This window comes from Neomonachus schauinslandi, chromosome 6 (genome assembly GCF_002201575.2).
Source record: "Neomonachus schauinslandi chromosome 6, ASM220157v2, whole genome shotgun sequence".
NCBI classification, from domain to species: Eukaryota; Metazoa; Chordata; class Mammalia; order Carnivora; family Phocidae; genus Neomonachus; species Neomonachus schauinslandi.
This window is the reverse complement of record NC_058408.1, coordinates 73966231-73984463: the sequence shown is the minus strand read 5'-3', so window position 1 is coordinate 73984463 and position 18233 is coordinate 73966231. Positions and strand designations below refer to the sequence as shown.

Sequence of the window (18233 nt, the reverse complement as noted above, 5' to 3'; positions counted from 1 at the left end):
CATCATCTGAGTTGTTGCCCATGATTCTTTTCTAAATGCAACTATTAGCATTTCTACTTGGCACGCCACCGTGGTTAGTGAACTCTGAAATAAGGCCTCCTGGGTTCGAATCCCAGCCCCACCGTTTACAAGGTGTTACTCTGTTTTCCTTCACCTCTCTGTGCTTCAGATTCATGGTTTGTGAATGGGAATAACTGTACCTGGCTACATACAGTTGGTGATTAATAAGCCAAGTGATGTGTGTAGTATGTATGTTTATTATAATGAAAACTAGCAAATACTAACAGATCAATACAAAATGTTAGCTGTTACTGTTTTCATGTCTGTTTTATATTTCCTTTCTTTGCTTTATTTCTATTATTTTAAAATGACAAATTATTTGAACTTTTCTGTTACTTTAATTCTAACATATGTTGTATCTGTGAACTCTTCCTCCTTATGGTGTGGTTTATTATAGCTTGTGGAGGTTTTTTGTTTGTTGGTTTGTTTTCAGTGCAGTTGGTGGATGGACAGACTCCTTCCGGCCAGGAAGATCTCTTTGTAGCTATTTCACATGTTTCATATTTGCCTTTGCGAGGATGGATTTCACCATGATTACCCTGTACCATGAAGTTCAGAGAGAAAGAGTTCAGATCTCTAAGTTGTAAGGCTTGAGTTCCTGTTTCTCTTGGGGAGAACCTCCTGAACACTTACCTGGACCAACAGAGAGAGAGAGAGAGATCTTTTTTTCTTTCCTTTTCTCGCTCCTTCCTCCCTTATTTAATTTTTTTTTTTTTTAGATTTTATTTATTTATTTGACAGAGAGAGAGAGAGCGAGAGCAGGAACACAAACAGGGGGAGTGGGAGAGGGAGAAGCAGGCTTCCCGCTGAGCAGGGAGCCCGATGTGGGGCTCGATCCCAGGACTCTGGGATCATGACCTGAGCCAAAGGCAGACGCTTAATCTCCCTTATTTAATTTTAATTCCAGTATAGTTAACATAATTATGTTAGTTTCAGGTGTACAATATGGTGATTTAGCATTACTCAGTGCTCATCATGATAACTGTGCTCTTAATCCCCCTCACCTGTTTCACTCATACCCCCCACCCCAGCACCCCCTGTCACCTCTGCTCTAGTAATCGTTTGGTTTGTTCTCTATAGTTAAGAGTCTGTTTCTTGGTTTGCTTCTTTTTTTCCTTGTTCATTTGTTTTGTTTCTTAAATTCCACAAATGAGTGAAATTAGATGGTATTTCTTTCTCCTACTGATGTATTTTGCTTGCATTATACCCCCGAGATCCATCCACATTGCAAAAGGCAAGATTTCATTCTTTTTTATGGCTGAATAATATTCCATTATAATAAACACATACACACACACACACACACACACACACACACCGCATCTTTATCCATTCATCTATCATTAGAGACTGGGGTTGCTGCTGTATTTCACTATTTTAAGCAATGCTGCAGTAAACATATGGGCACATAATATCTTTTTGAGTTAGTGTTTTCAATTTATTTGGGTAAATACCCGGTAGTGGAATTACTGGATCATGTGGTATTTCTGTTATTAATTTTTTGAAGCACCTCTGTACTATTTTCCACAATAGCTCTACCAGTTTGCATTCCCAACAAAGGTTCCTTTTTCTCTGTATCCTCACCAACACTTGTTGTTTCTTGTGTTGTTGATTTTAGCCATTCTGACAGGTGTGAGGTGATAACTCACTGTGGTTTTGATTCGCATTTCCCTGCTGATGACTGATGTTGAGCATCTTTTCATGTGTCTTTTGGGCATCTGGATGTCTTCTTTGGAGAAATGTCTGTTGTCTTTGGCCCAGTTTTAATTGAATTATTTGTTTTTTGTTGAGTTGTATAAGTTCCTTATATGTTTCAGATACTAACCCTTTGTCAGATATGTCATTGAAAATACCTTCTCCCACTTAGGAGGTTGTCTTTTAGTTTTATTGATTGTTTCCTTTGCTGTGCAGAAGCTTTTTATTTTGATGTAGTCCCCAGCTTTTGTTTTCCTTGCCCAAGGGGAGATAGGCAGAAAAATGTTGCTACAGCCGATGTCAGAGACATTACTGCCTGTGCTCTCTTCTAGGATTTTTGTGGTTTCAGGTCTCACATTTAGGTCTTTGATCCATTTCAAGTTTATTTTTGTGCATGGTGTAAGAAAGTGGTCCAGTTCATTGTTTTGGGTGTTTCTGTCCAGTTTTCCCAACATCATTTATTGAAGAGACAACTCTTTTTCCATTGCATATTCTTGCCTTCTTTGTCAAAGATTACTTGACCATATAATTGTAGGTTTATTTCTGGGCTCTCTGTTCTGTTCTATTGATCTATGTATCTATTTTGTGCCAGTACCATATTGTTTTGATCACTACAGCTTTGTAGTGTAACTTGAAATCTGGGATTGTGTTACCTCTAGCTTTGTTTTTCTTTTCAACATTGCTTTGCCTATTCAGGGTCTTTTGTGGTTTCATACATATTTTAGGATTATATTTTCTAGTTCTGTGGAAAATGCTGTTGGTATTTTGATAGGGATTGCATTAAATCTATAGATTGCTTTGGGTAGTATGGTCATTTTAACAATATTGGTTCTTCCAATCCATGAGCATAGAATACCTTTCCATTTGTTTGTGTCATCTTCAGTTTCTTTCATCAGTGTTTTATAGTTTCCAGAGTACAGGTCTTTCACCTCCTTAGTTGTTTATTCCTAGGTATTTTATTCTTTTTGGTACAATTGCAAATGGGACTGTTTTCTTAATTTCTCTTTCTGCTACTTCGTTATTAGCCTATAGAAATGCAATGGATTTCTCTATATTGATTTTGTATCCTACAACCTTAGTAAATTCATTTATCAATTCTAGTAGTTTTTTGGAAGAGTCTTCAGAGTTTTCTATGTAGAATATTATGTCATCTATAAACAGTGAAAGCTTTACTTCTTCCTTACCAGTTTAGATGTCTTTTATTTCTTGTTTGATTGCTGTGGGTAGGACCTCTAGTACTATGTTGATTAAAAGTGGTGAGAGTGGTCATCCTTGTCTTGGTCCTGATCTTAAGGGAAAAGCTCTCAGTTTATCACCATTGAGTATGATGTTAGCTGTGGGATTTTCATATATGAATTTTATTATGTTGAGATATGTTCCCTCTAAACTGACTTTGTTGAGAGTTTTTATAGATACTGTACTTTGTCAAAAGACAATGGATACTGTACTTTGTCAAACACTTCATCTGCATCTATTGAAATGATCATATGGTTTTTATTCTTTCTCTTGTTGATGTGATGTATCATGTTGATTAATTTGCAAATATTGAACCAACCTTGCATTCCAGGAATAAATCCCACTTGATCATGGTGAATGATTTTTTTTAACATATTGTTGGCTTCAATTTGCTAATACTTTGTTGAGAACTTTTGCATGTATGTTTCTCAGAGAGAGTGGCCTGTAGTTCTTTTTGTGGTGTCTTTATCTGGTTTTGGTATCAAGGTAATGCTGGCCTCATAGAATGAATTTGGAAGCTTTCCTTTCTCTTCTATTTTTTTTTTGGAATAGTGTGAAAGGAACAGGTATTAACTCTTCTTAAATGTTTGGTAGAATTCACCTGTGAAGACTTCTGGTCCTGGACTTCTTTTTGTTGGGAGTTTATTACTGATTCAGTTTCATTGCTAGTAATTGGTCTGTTCAAATTTTCTAGTTCTTCCTGATTCACTTTTGGTAGGTTACTTATTTCTAGGAATTTATGCATTTTTCCAGGTTGTCCAATTTGTTGGCATATAATTTTTCATGATATTCTCTTATAATCCTTTGTATTTCTGTGGTGTCTATTGTTATTTCTCTTCTTTCAGTTCTGATTTTATTTATTTAAATTTTCTCTGTCTCCCTCTCTCTCTCTTTTTTTTTTTTTTTTAATAAATCTGGCTAGACATTTATCAGTTTTGTTGCTCATTTCAAAGAACCAGTTCTTGGTTTCAGTGATCTGCTCTATCATTTTTTGTTTTGTTTTTAGTTTCTATTTAATTTATTTATACTCCAGTCATTATTATTTGCCTTCCTCCCACAGGTTTTAGGTTTTTGTTTGTTCTTTTTTCAGCTTCTTTAAGTGTAAGGTTACATTCTTTATTTGAGATCTTTCTTGCTTCTTGAGGTAGGCCTGTATTACTATAAATTTCCCTCTTAGAACAGCTTTTGCTGCCTCCCAAAGATTTTCGACTATTGTGTTTTCATTTTCATTTCTCTGCACATAATTTTTTTGTTGATCCATTCATTTTTTAGTAGCATGTTATTTAGCCTTCATGTATTTATGTTCTTTCCAGGCATTTTCTTGTTTTATGCCATTGTGGTCAGAAAAAATGAGTGGTATGACTTTAATCTGTTTGAATTTAAGCCTTGATTCATGTTCTAACATGGGATCTATTCTGGAGAAAGTTCCATGTGTGCTTGAATAGCATGTGTATTCCACTGTTTTAGGAGGGAATGTTCTGAATATATCTCTTAGATCCATATGTTCTAGTGTGTCATTCAAAGCCACTGTTTTCTTGTTGATTTTCTGTGTCAGTGATCTGTCCATTAATTTAAGTGGGGTATTAAAGTCTCCTACCATTATTGTATTACTATTGATTACTTCCTTTATGTTTGTTAGTAGCTACTTTATGTATTTGGGTGTTCCTCTGTTGGGTACATAAATATTTACAATTGTTATATTTTCTTATTGGATTGTTCCCTTTATGATTATGTAGTGTCCTTCTTTTTCTCTTTTTATAGTCTTTGTCTTAAAGTCTATTTTGTCCAATACAAGTATAGCTATCTTGGCTTTCTTTTCACTGCCATTTGCATGATAAATGCTTTTCCATTCCTTCACTTTCAATCTGCATGTGTCTTAGGTCTGAAATGCCTCCAGAGAAAGTTATTTATAAAGCTTGTGTCTCGTGTGTAAAAATACTCTTGAACTCTGGCCTTAGGAAGGGCTCAGTCCCATTCATCATCTTGATTGGACCATAGCCAGTCTCCTTCACCCATCCCCTTGAGCTCTCCTGTCCAGCTCCAGCTCATTTCCCTAAACTTAGGACCCTCCTATTTGTAGCACCTGAGACTTTTAGGGGTTTTATTTTGTTTCTTTTTGTGTTTTAGTGAGGATTATAATTAATTAGCTCTTAAGCGAAGATTATTCTTGTGAGAATTACATTGGATAATCTATGTAAGATGTAACAGTATCTAGAGGATTTTTCCCTGTTGTCCTGGATTCATGGCTCAGGTCCAGAGTTAAAAAGCTAAAGGGCTGGCATCTTTTGCAGAACTGACTGGAAAAGCCAGAATTCCTTTAAGGTATCACTACTCCATCCACAAGATGGCCTGTTTGGGAGAGCCATGTTTATCAAAAGAAGTTGTTCCCTCTGTTTTATGGTCTTAACTTCCTTTCTTGTTGAGGATTTACAGGCAAATAGGCAATTAAAATAGAGTATGCTAAGTGGGGCACCTAAGTGGCTCAATTGGTTGAGCATCTGCCTTCGGCTCAGGTCATGATCCCAGGGTCCTGGGATCGAGCCCCGCATCAGGCTCCCTGCTCCGCGGGAAGCCTGCTTCTCCCTCTCCCACTCCCCCTGCTTGTGTTCCCTCTCTCGCTGTGTCTCTCTCTGTCAAATAAATAAATAAAATCTTAAAAAAAAAATAGAATATGCTAAGTGATACTATGGCTGAAGCCCAAAGTCTCATAGCAACATTATCATATCTATATCTCCATCCTAAAACTTTTTTCTGAGTTCCAGACCCAGTTTCCTATAGGGCATGCCCACTTACATATCACTCAGGTACCTCAAATGGTGCTTGAACAAAATGAAATTCACTCTCTCTCTCCTCCCAGGCAAATCTATTCCAAGTGCTCCTTATTGTAGTAAGTGCTTTTCACACCAGAAATTTGGACATTATCTCTGACTCCTTCCTCCCCGGACATCCCCATACCACTAAGAACTAATTCTGTTGACTGTACCTTCTAAGTAGTGATCAACATTACCAATGTCTTGTCGTTGTCACTGCCACTGTTCTGATTAGTGCCGCCATGATGTGGTGTCACCCGGACTATTTTTCTTCCTCCCAATTGGTCACCCTGTGTCCAGTCTTGTTCACTTTGCATCTCCTCCACCCAATATGGTTATGATAATTTCTCAGTATTAGTTTCTACAGTGGCTGTAATAAATGACTACATATTAAGTGTCTTAAAACAATAGAACTTTATTCTGTAATAATTCTGAAGGCTCAAAGGCCAAAATAAAGATGGCCATGTTTTCTCTGAATGTCCTAGGGAAGAATCTGTTCCATGCCTCTTTCCTGGCTTCTGGTGGTTGCCAGTAGTCTTCAACAACTTTGGTTTATAGCTTCATCATTTCAATTTTTGGTTCTGTCTGCACATGCTGTGTCTCCTCTTTGTGTATCTTTGTTTCAAAATCTTTTTCTTTTTATAAAGACATGAGTCATTGAATTTAGGGCCTACCCTAATACAGTATGGTAGCATCTTGATTATATCTACAAAGACCTTATTTCAAAATAAGGCCATATTCATAGGTTCTGGGGCTTAGGACTTTAACACAGCTTTTGGGGGAAGAGAGTTCAACCCACAACAGTCTCTAAAACAAAAGGGGTCATGTCCCTTTCCTTCTGGAGGGCTCCCGGCGATGCCCCCTGCTGAGAAGTCTCTTATATATTACCCTGCAGTCTCATCCCTCACATGGCTCCTTCATGATCTGTGTTCTTGTCATACTGAGATCTCCAATGGCACCATCATCCCTATGATGTATTTTGGTTTTAGGCATTTGCCGTTGAATGATCTTTGATGATTACAGTCCTTCCTGGCATGGATGAATAACTGAAATTACAACAAGCCCCACCTGGGATGTTAGAACCTGGCAGCCCAGCACAGCACATAACCCAAGTGTGCAGGCATATAAAAGTTGTCGGTTCCTCTGACGTCACTGATTACTCACAATAGGGACACATTTTCTTATATCTTGACATAAACATGCCTGGGATACAATAACTCACTGGGTTTTGATGTCAAGGAACCCAACAGGGGATTTAAGGGAATCATATCTTGGTTTGGAAGAAATTATACTGCATACAGAATATAATTATACATACACACACACATCCCCCCACACACATACATATGCACAACCCTCTCCAACACACGCATCCTAAATTATAGATATCAGTATGGGAATACCTCTGGCCTAGCCTCTACAGACAATAATGAAGATAATTTAATCAATAGAATGTAAACACATGGTCTCTGGACTTCTCTGAAAAACACATTCTCCTGGAATATAAAGTTGGTTAAACAAAATTGTTTTTTTTTGTTTTTTTAAATTTATTTGATAATCTTATTAATGCTTTAGTGTGTACTATAGACTCAGATATATTGTTAGTAGTTGATTTAATTTCATATAATTGTCAGTAATTGATCAGTAACCTAAGATATGTTAGGTTTAAGTAAATTGGGAAATTGGTTATTTAGAAAAATTCTTCAAATACAAGAGAATTTATAAAAGAGGATGTCTATTCTAGAGAAAAGCTTTATGCCTGCATATATGAATGATTGTTTATATAAAAGGGATCAGATTTTTTCTACTTGGTTGGGGAAACATCAGGGTATCTTAGTACTTTTCCATAAAATAGTTTCTTCATTCCTACTGCCTTAAATGTAAGATCATTTGCAGTGGTGGAAATTGAGCTACTTACAAAACAATTCAGTCCCTCATTGTTATTCTCCAACATGTCATTCAGACAATTTCCTTTAGGTGCCACAAGATAAGAAAATATAATGTAAATTTGAAAATCTCTTCAAAAACAGATACAAAAATGTTTCATTTGAAGTTAATCTTCTTGTTAATGAACTTGGCTAGTGTTTTGTGTCTGTCATTTTTATTCCATCCAAGTCTAAATGATTGCTTCTTATTTTCCTCCATACAGTGTAGAAGAAAAATGACTTGTTATAAATCATACTTTGAACAGGCAACAAAGATTTTAATTGGTTAGACTCGTTGTTATTATACTAATCACTTGTGATGTCTGACAAAAAGTGTTTTAAAGCACTCTGAATATTCTTACCAAAAATTATCTTTGAATGTAATATTTACTCATGTATTCTGATTAAGACTGTGCCCATATGAAATGAGCATTTCTAGCTAAGTTTGGCCTCACGTTGTTCTCATGCCTCGTTCATAGAGTGAAATATGAGGGAGGTATTTCAGAAAAAAATATGCTAATATGATCATTGTCTTACCCCATATTCCAAGCATTAGGGCAAGTACACTATTAGGATAGTTTGGCTTCAAGTTGCAGCACCTGAGTGGCTTTGTTTGTTGAGCATCCGACTCTTGATCTCAGGATCGTGAGTTCAAGCCCCACGTTGGACTCCACATGAATGAATGAATGAATGAAGGGCTTCAAATCTACCACCTCTTCCCAGGGCCATGTTCAGATATGTCAATGAGTAGTCTTATAGGTATCCATGGTTTAAATAAGCAACAAACAATAAGAAATTGAAAAAAAATACCATTTACAATTGCATCAAAAATATCAAGTACTTAGAGATAAATTTGATAAAAGGTGTGTAATACCTGTACACTGAAAACTACAACACCTTTCCAAGAGAAATGTTGAGATATGCTGTCTTCATGAGACTCGGTATTAGTCTCCCATATTGATCTATACATCCAGTGCAATCCCAGTCAAAATCCCAGCAGGGTGTTTTGTAGAAATTGACAAGCTAATATTAAAATTCATGTGGAAATTGGAAGGACCTCAAATAGCCAAAAGAACTTAGAAAAGGACAACGCATTTGGAGGAACAACCCTACCAGCCTTCAAAACTTATTTTAAAGTCTCAGTAACTAAGGCAGTGTGGTACTGATGTCAAGATAGACAAACAGATCTATGGAACAGAATAACAAGTTGCAAAATTAACCATCCATATATTGCTGTCCTAGCAGGGGCCGCCATAACAAAATATCACAGAGTCGATGGCTTCAACAACAGAAATTTATTTTCTCACAGTTCTGGAGGCTGGACATTGGAGATCCAGGTGCCAACATGGTTAGGTTCTGGGGAGGACTTTTCTTCCTGGTCGCGGATGGCTGCCTTCTTGCTGTGTGCTCACATGGCATTTCCTTGGTTTGTGTCCTATGGAGAGAGAGTGCAAGCTCTCTGGTGGCTCTTCTTTTAAGGGCATGAATCCCATCATAAAGCCTCCACCTTTGTGACATCATCTAAATTGAAGTATCTCCCGAAGGTTCCATCTTCAAATACCTTAATATTGGGGATTAGGGCTTCAACATATGGGCTGGGGTAGGGATACACAACTGAGTCCATAGCATTGGACAGTTGGTTTGCAACAGCGGTTCAAAGGCAATTCAGCTAAGAAAGGTCAGCATTTTCTACAAATGGTGTTGAAACAATTGAATATCCATTAAGTAAAAAAAAAAAATCTCTATACCTTGTGCCGTATACAGAAAATCAGTTAAAATGTATCCTAACCAAAGCCATAAAGTCTTTAAGAAAAAATATAGTAGATAAATTTTGTGAACTTGGTTGGGCAGTTTTGTTTCATATATTGTACCAAAACATCCACACAAAAAAATGTTAAATTAGCTTTCATTATGATGAAGAATTTCTGTTTTTGAAAAACAACATTATTAGGAGCAAGTAAAGAAAATATTTTCTCTCCACAGACCGAGAGAAAATATTTGCAAGTTATAATCTGAAAAAGGACTTGATTTTACAATGTATAAAGAACTCTCACATCTCATAGTAGGAAAACAAAAATCCCAATTTTTAAATGGCAAGTGAGTTGAATAGACATTTCTGCAACGAAGAGAAAATGATCTTAAGCACATAAAAATTTGCTCATCACAATTTGTTGTAGGGAAATACAAATTAAAACCACAATGAAATAGCGTACACAACTTAGAATGCCCAACATTTAGAAGATGGACCATACCGAGCATTGAAGAGGATGTGAAGTGAGTCGAATTTCCATGTACTGTTTGGTGGGAAGGTAAAATGGTATGACCACTGTAGAAAAAGTTTGGCTATTTCTTAAAAAGGTAAATGTATTACCTGCCATGTACTCAGCCATTCCATTCCTAGATATTTGCATGAAAGGGTATGGAAAGACCAAGACTTTTACACGAATATGTATGACTGCTTTCTATGCAATAGCCCTAAACCTGAAACAACCTGTGTGTATCAGCATTTGAATGGATAAATAAATCAGGGGATAGCCATACAATGAAGTACTCTTCAGCAATAAACAGAATGAAGTTTTTATTTACTCAGCAATATAGAGGAGTCTTCAAATAATTATAATGAGTAAAGTAAGCCAGATAGAAAAAGGAGTGGATACTATATTGTTCCATTTATATAAAATCTAGAAAATGCCAGCTAATCTCTGGTGACAGAAAACAGAGTTGGGCTACCTAGGGATGGGTCTGGCAGGAGGCAGAGATGGTAAAGGGCTGCTAGGAACCTTCAGGGATGATGGGTATGCTCGTGATCTTGAGTGCAGTGATTGAATCATGAGTGTCAGTAAATGTCAGAAGTTTTAAACTGTGCACTTGAAATGTGTGTAGTTTATTTGATGTCATTTATACCTCAATAAAACTCTTACAACATTTTCAAACTCACTCAACCATCTATAAAGCATTCTTGATATAATCAAGTGTCAGCAAGACAACTACCAGCTGTCAGGTGGCCTGTTCCCCGCCCTTCTATGCTCAGAAGGCTCAGGGCTCCCTGTGCTCCCATTTTCAGAGCACCTGTTAAGGACCTTCTAGTTCTGTAACATGCTTTACGCTGTCACCAAAACCAGGCTGTCTTAGAGTAATGGATTTAGAGGGCCATGGTTGCAACAAACCCACAGACAGTAGTAGTGATGGTCCACAAGGTCGTGGAGTCCTGAGCAAGTCAGTAATCAATTACTCAAAGCGTGCAGACAAGGATAAGGCAAGAGGATCTTGGCTTTGGGAATTGGTTTTCAGGTGTGTGTCTAGTCAGGTTAAGCACTTTGATCATCAGCCTGGACGGCAGAGAACGGACAGATTTTACTCCCAAAGTGGCAGAATTACAGAAAGTATGTCTTGTATTGGCTAAAGTCACCTGAACCAATGGTGATGTCCTATCCCATACATACGAGGAAATGTAAGATAAACTATTAACTTAAACATTTAAGCCGGCACACCTGTATGTTAATATAATCCATTATGCTACAAGATTTTAAATTTAGCATGTGTTGTAATACCTCCTCCCTCTTAAATTGAATTGTCTATTTCTCTTAGCAAAAATACATTGTTTACTCTTTGACACTGAGGTATTTAAAGGTAAACCAGGCAGATTCCCTGCCCTCTGAGGCTTTGCCTTCAATACTCTTCTGTGCATTATTTTGTTAATTCTCTCAACAGTCGTTATTCACCCCATTGCACCTGTGAGCAAATTGGGGCTCAGTGAGGAAATTTGTGCAAGGTCAAACCGCAAACAAGCAGAGCAACTGGGATTCCAGCCCAGCTCCCTGTGGCCTTTCTTTGCCCCCACCCCCTCCCCACCACGTACTGTAGTACCTGCCACAGAGACCAGACCCGGGGGCTGGACAGCATGGGGGTGCATTTCATGGCTGTCTCCCTTTCCTGCTCAAATCAGGTGTAAGAGGACATGGGAGAAAAGCATAGAGCTGCCCTTTCTTCCCCACCCCCGTGTTCTCTTTGTTCTTACTCTCTTGAGAAATAATGCACTTACCCTCTGTCAATCTCCATGATTTAGATGACAGAGGCTCACTTGTCATAAAAACACTTGTGGTTTTATCTTGGCCTCAGTCCGTGTTTTCCATTGATAACTGAGCATGATTGTGAAGGTAATGAACTTGTCCATCACACCCCCTTTCCCCTTTCCTTCAACTGCCCCTTTTCTAGAACTATCCCACAACTCAGGTCTGTGGGTATTGAGAGCTTATCCTGAGAGGTATAATGGCTGTCCCTCTGTTTTCTAGAATATTCCTGAGTGCCTGAGCTTAGGGGTGCCCTCGGCATCCATGGCTGACAGTTGCCTGCTACCCAGATGGCTGACTGCTTCTCTCACTGTCTACTCAACATCTTTGCTGCAAACCTGCTCCCCATATAGGGAAACATGTTGGTTTTAAAAGGAACATTTTCCACAAACATTCCATAAGAAGAATACAGGTTTTCTACCACCCCCATCCATATGCACTATTTCCCTTGGAAACATGGGCTTGCTGTCTTGGAAAAGTAGAATTTTTTTTTTTTTTTTTTTTTTTTTTACTTTAGGGCTTTTGAATTTGTGTTACCAAACAAAAATGGTCAAGAATTGTAGAACATGTACCTGAAGTTAGCTTTTACATTTATGCATTTTAAAATTAAGGATAAATTATTTTAAAAATATATGGGAGAAAAAAATTATATGCTTCTGGACAACCCCAGAAGAGTGAGGATTTGAGATCATGGGAAATAATGGGTTTTAGAACCTTTGCTGCTGTAAACCTTGATATTTCATATCCGTTGTACCTTCGTACACCCACATTCCACACACTTCTATAAGGTAGTCCCGGCTCTCCACGTTTCTATGTGCCCCTGATAAGCACTGAGGATATTAAGCCAGCAGTCACACACCTGGGACTACCCTTGACCCTATTTATTTTCATTAATTTCGATTTTTTAACTGGTAGTTTTATTCAAAAGAGGACTGGATAAATTATTCTATTACCAGCCACAACAAATTTCATTAATTTCCCCTTTGCCAAAGCAGAGTAAGTCATTAAGAATTGGAATATAAATCTTAAAATTTCTCCTTCTAACCATGTCTAAATATCCTGGAAAGAGCTGCTTAGCCAAATGCTTTTATTTAAAAGGGCAACGCTCTATGTGTTTGTGGAAAATGGGAAATAATATTAAGTGATTGATGAGATAGTTCATATTTATAGTTTTATTATTCCTTTCAAGGTTCAGAGAATGAATCATGGATCTCTGGGTCTCCCTTAAGGAGAGTTGAATACACTTCCGGGCAAATACTGTGGGAGAGCAGTCTTGACTAGAATTTTTATTTCTTTCTCAAATGCATTATTTTTCCTTCACATGGGTTCCTCTGTTAAGAATACCTTTATTTCCTTAGTCATCTGGGTATTAAAGCTAAGCACAGCCTCTTTCCAACCCCCTTCTCTGTCCTAGCTCTCCTTCTGCGTATTCGGATGCCATATTTTATTGACTACTCTTCCATGATATTGCTTATATTCATTCCTTTCTGTTATTACTTCTCCCACTGTAATCTAGATCTTTTCTTTACCTGTAACTTATGCTGTTAGATTTGTCTTCTCGTTTATCATATCCTCCATACATCATAAACACCAGTTCCCTAGGCTCAAGCACATAGGAACCTTGCTCTGATGCCATTTCTGGAAGCTTAGCTGGTCCCGTTCTGGCCCTCTTCTCTTGTGCCCTTTCCAAAGGCAAAAGAGTCTTCAGGGTCAGGGTTATGTGCATCCCTTTCTATGTCCTTCAGGAACCTGAGACCCTTGGCTTCCTTGTCCTTCTGTGGCCTGGGAGGGCTCTTCCCTGAATCTTCCTAATACAAGTAAGTCACTCCAGTTGTGTGCACTGAGTGGCATGAATGGCAATTTCCCTGGGGTGGAAGAAGGAACTAGACATTATTTGGATGTGTAGGTCTTTTGTGGTTTGGTAGAAAGCAGGAGTAAGCTGGTGGAGGGGAGGCTGGGGCTACCTGTTGCCATGGTCCCATTCCAGGGGTGGGCTTGGGAATCTGAAGAACACAAAAAATATCATTTGAATGTAGCCTTCCAGATGATTATGAAGAGATTTACAAAGGTAGGATATTCGATTTATGGGGTGTCCATTTGCAGTCTTGCCTTAGGCCCTATAAATGCCAGGACAGGCTCTATACCAGGGTATGCTCCTGTATATGAGCTGCCATGCTGATGTCACACCTCTCTCCAAGAGCATTTATTCACATCCCATCACCCACCAAATAAACACACTCATTACTCTGAACTTCAGGACCTATGATATGGCTTCAAACTGACTCCATTTTTTTTTTACTTCTGTTATTCCACAATAAAGACCTAAACTCTCAAGAAGGTGGGACTACAATATTGACCATTTCTGGACTTGTACCATGTTTGTTTGTTTGTTTGTTTGTTTTTCCCTGCATATCTGAACATAGCATTCCTTTTGCCTTTGTGCCATTTTATTCTGCATTCAGTATTTACTTATAAGGTCCTGCTCTGCCTTCCTGATACAGTTTAAAAGTCTTCTCTACAATGTCCTTTCCATGGTTACCCAGCAAAAACTAATCCTTATATGTTAATGGCTAGACCATGTCCTATCTTCGCATCCAACAAAATAAATGGGCCAATACCCTTCCAAAAGTTTCCTAAATAGATATTGAGTTATTTTGTTGGATTTTTCAATGCAGAAAAAAAATTTTTAAGGATTTTACTTATTTGCTTAGAGAGAGAGAGAGAGCATGCATGAGCAGGGAGAGGGGCAAAGGGAAAGGGAGAAAAAAAATCTCAAACAGACTCCCCGTGGAGTCCCACACAGGGCACCATCTCATGACCCTGAGATCATGACCTGAGCTGAAATCAAGAGTCAGATGCTCAACCACCTGAGCCACCCAGGCACCCCTCAATGCAGAAAATTTTTGAAGATAAACAAGTTTTTCTTTTCCTCTTATATGTGCTAATTTGGAAATCATGGAATGGAGGCCAGCAAATTAAGATTTAATTCATAAACTAGTTTGATAAGAGGTTTCATTGTGTTGAGAAGTACAGAAGAAAAGTATACAGAATCTTAGGGTTCCCTCTGAGTTAATTACCAGTGATTTTTTTCTCTTGAGTGATCAAGTAAATGCTGCAGTGTGCCGCCCACAATCCCTTGAGGACAGTGTTGATGGCTGGGAGGTCACACCTCCGCCACTCTCTAGGCATCGCCTTCAGGGAAGAGGAGCTAAGGGTAGCTCAAGGGCTCATGGTTATACTCTATCCACGCACCCAATACTGATTAATGCTAATCTCGGGCTTAATCCCCTAGCCTCAATTAGAAAAACTCTGTAGGACCATCCAGCTCCATTGCTTCTGGTAGGGTCGGCAGGGGCCTCTGTCGAGAGGGCTGTCAGAGCTCACCTTCTTCCTCTGTTCAGTCCTGCTTCCTTCACCTGCACAGGTGTTGTTCTGAGAACCTTCTCCAGTACACCACCTGTACACAAATCAGTCTGAGATACTATCTCTCAGGAAACCAATCTACAGCATGGGATGTTGACCTTGTCAGTCAATTAACTGAAGGATATATGTTGGATGGGGACGCAAGAAGTAATGTGGTGTAATAAAAAAGGCGGGGTACCAGGCCCAGATGTACGTGGATTGCATTTCTGATCTCTTCATTATCTTGAGGGAGTTACTAAGCCCTCTGGCTCTCAGTTTCATTATCATCGAAATTACAATAGTTACTTATCATACAGGATTGATTTGAATGTTAAATGAAATATGTAAATGACCTTGCAATTATCTAAGTGCTTTTAAATGTTAGGTCCTATGAAATGTTAGGCTCTGCACATCCTTCCCCGCTTGATACTAACTGCATAAAAAGTCAGATTTGTGTCCTCAGTAAGGTGGGATTATATACAATTTATTCATTTGTTGGATTCATTCGTTCAATACTTACATATACCACCATGTACATGCACAGTCTAGGTATTTGGGAAACAATGAGGGAGAAACAAAATCTTTCTTCACAAAGCCTGTATTCTGAGGTGGGAAGTGGGGACAGAGTATTTAGATGGTGAGGAGGGCTCTGGATAAAGTGGAACAGGATAAGGGAAACAGGGGAGGTAGTGTGGAGGGACATTTGCACTTTGAAGGATGGTTACCATAGTTCTCAGCAAGAAAGCAATGTTTCAGGGATGCCTGGGTGGCTGGGTCAGTTAAGTGCCTGCCTTTGGCTCAGGTCATGATCCCAGGGTCCTGGGATCAAGTCTTGCATTGGGTTCTCTGCTCAGTGGGGAGCCTGCTTCTCCTGCCATTCCCCCTGCTTATGCTCTCTCTCTCTCTCTCTCTGACAAATAAATAAATAAGAAAAAAAAGGATTTATTTTTCAGAGAGAGACACAGCAAGAGAGGGAACACAAGCAGGGGAAGTGGGGGAGGGAGAAGCAGGCTTCCCGCGGAGCAGGGAGCCCGATGTGGGGCTCGATCCCAGGACCCTGGGATCATGACCTGAGCCGAAGGCAGACGCTTAACAACTGAGCCACCCAGGCACTCCGTAAATAAAATCTTAAAAAAAAAAGTTTCAGCAAAATTATTCTTTCCATCATTGCCATCAAAAAATGCATTGAAGATAGGGATGGATTTCAGTAGTTGATTCTTCTAATAGTTTTTATTGAGCAAATACTAATATAACTACTCTAACAATGTATTTACTTATCATAGGAATCCTGGAAATATTATATTTGATTTAAAAAAACACAGAAAGAACCACATAATCCAGAGAACTTAGAACAGGTGCAGATCATAACATTCCATGAAATTCTTTCTTGACTTAAAGAATGTTAGCTAATAATCTTTCATACTTGAATTTTAACTCCTTTGACTTAAAAATTATTAGGAAATTGTTCATGTAAAATTACCATTTTGAGTTATTTTACAGAAGTGGTTCTCTGACAGACTCAAGGATAAGATTTATGACAAGCAAGTATAAAACAAAATTTATTTTTTTGGTAGCTGCACATACCTACCCAGAGTGTTTTTGCCTAAGGAGTTTTAAGATGGATGTGAAATTGCCTAGGAAACTAGATGCAGATTTATTTTGTGTTAAATCTGAGTGAAAAGAATGTTTTCCAGTCTAGCAATATTAGTAAATATTGCTGCAAATATAAAGAAGCAAAGCATGTCTACAGGGGCTGGAAGATCAGTGGGCACTAAAAAGAAGATCTTTTGTTACTTATTCTCTTCTAGCTGAGCTGAATTTTAAACATTTTACATTTCAAATCCGTGTTTACATAAATACATAATAATGAAATCCCATTTGATACTGATAGAGTATAAAGAACCTTCCTGAAAGAATATAGGCAGAACTTTGGGGACTTTCTATAAGGGCTATGGCTGATTTTTAATATTAGCTCATAAAATAAACTAACATTACGAGGAGTTCATTATAAAATGATTAGTAGTATATTTAAATTGCTGGATAGGCTCTGGTTTTTAAAAAGGAGCAGTAAAGTTTTCCTACTGCAATAATATTTGATATTTTATTTACACAATACAATGAAACTAGTATCTGCCTAAGATGTTTTCAAGACAAATGAGATGAAAAATTTTGCCGTTCCAAATTTTATTACCTCCATTCATTCAGTCACAATAAGAAGGCCTGATTTTAGTCAAGGAATCAACTTTGAAATATTTACTGCCTTCAGAGATACTGCAATTGATTTTCAAAATTCTTTCTTGAAATAATTTCAAATGTGCATAGAAGTTGCAAGATTAACACTGAAAACCCCTGTATATATTTATACAAATTCACCAGTTTCTGACACTTCACATTTGTTTTTTCCTTATTTTAATATATTGATATAATTTTGTATAAACTAATATATATATGTAGATTTCTGAGCTATTTGAGAGTAAGGTGAATATATCATGTCCTTTACCCCTCATACCTCAATGTGTTTTTCTCAAGAACAAGGATATATTCTTAGGCCATCACAATAAGTTATCAAAATTCAAGAAATTTAACATGAATATTTTATCTAAACTCTATAGCCCTTACCCCAGTTTTGCAAGTTGCCCCAGTAATGTTCTTTGCAGGGCTTTTCCCTCCAGTTCAGGGTCTGATCCAGGACCATGTGGTGGATTTGAAGGCATGCCTCCTTGTTCTCCTTTACTTAGCTCTCTGTTATCTGTCATGATGCTGACATTGGTTGGGGTCTCCGGACCAGTTACTGTAGAGTGTCCCTCGACTTGGGTTCATCTGATTCTCCCTCATGACCAGATTCAAGTTCTGGATCCCTGCCCAGAATATTCTGTAAGCATTGCCACACGTCCTTTACTTACCTACGCCTCCCTTTCATTCATTTTAAAAATGAGAGTAATAGCGCCTACCTTGCAGAGTTGTGAGGATTTAATGAGGTAATTGATGCAAAGTGCTTTGTACAATGTCTGACACACAGGAAACCCCCAGGAAGA

General features: G+C 38.1%; 1 protein-coding gene across 2 annotated transcripts in view; it reads left to right on the top strand.

The window, feature by feature from the left end:
- The window catches only part of PRKG1 (protein kinase cGMP-dependent 1), a 1258435-nt gene that overhangs the window by 1050401 nt on the left and 189801 nt on the right, over positions 1-18233 (top strand). The gene's annotated exons all lie outside the window — the stretch shown is intronic.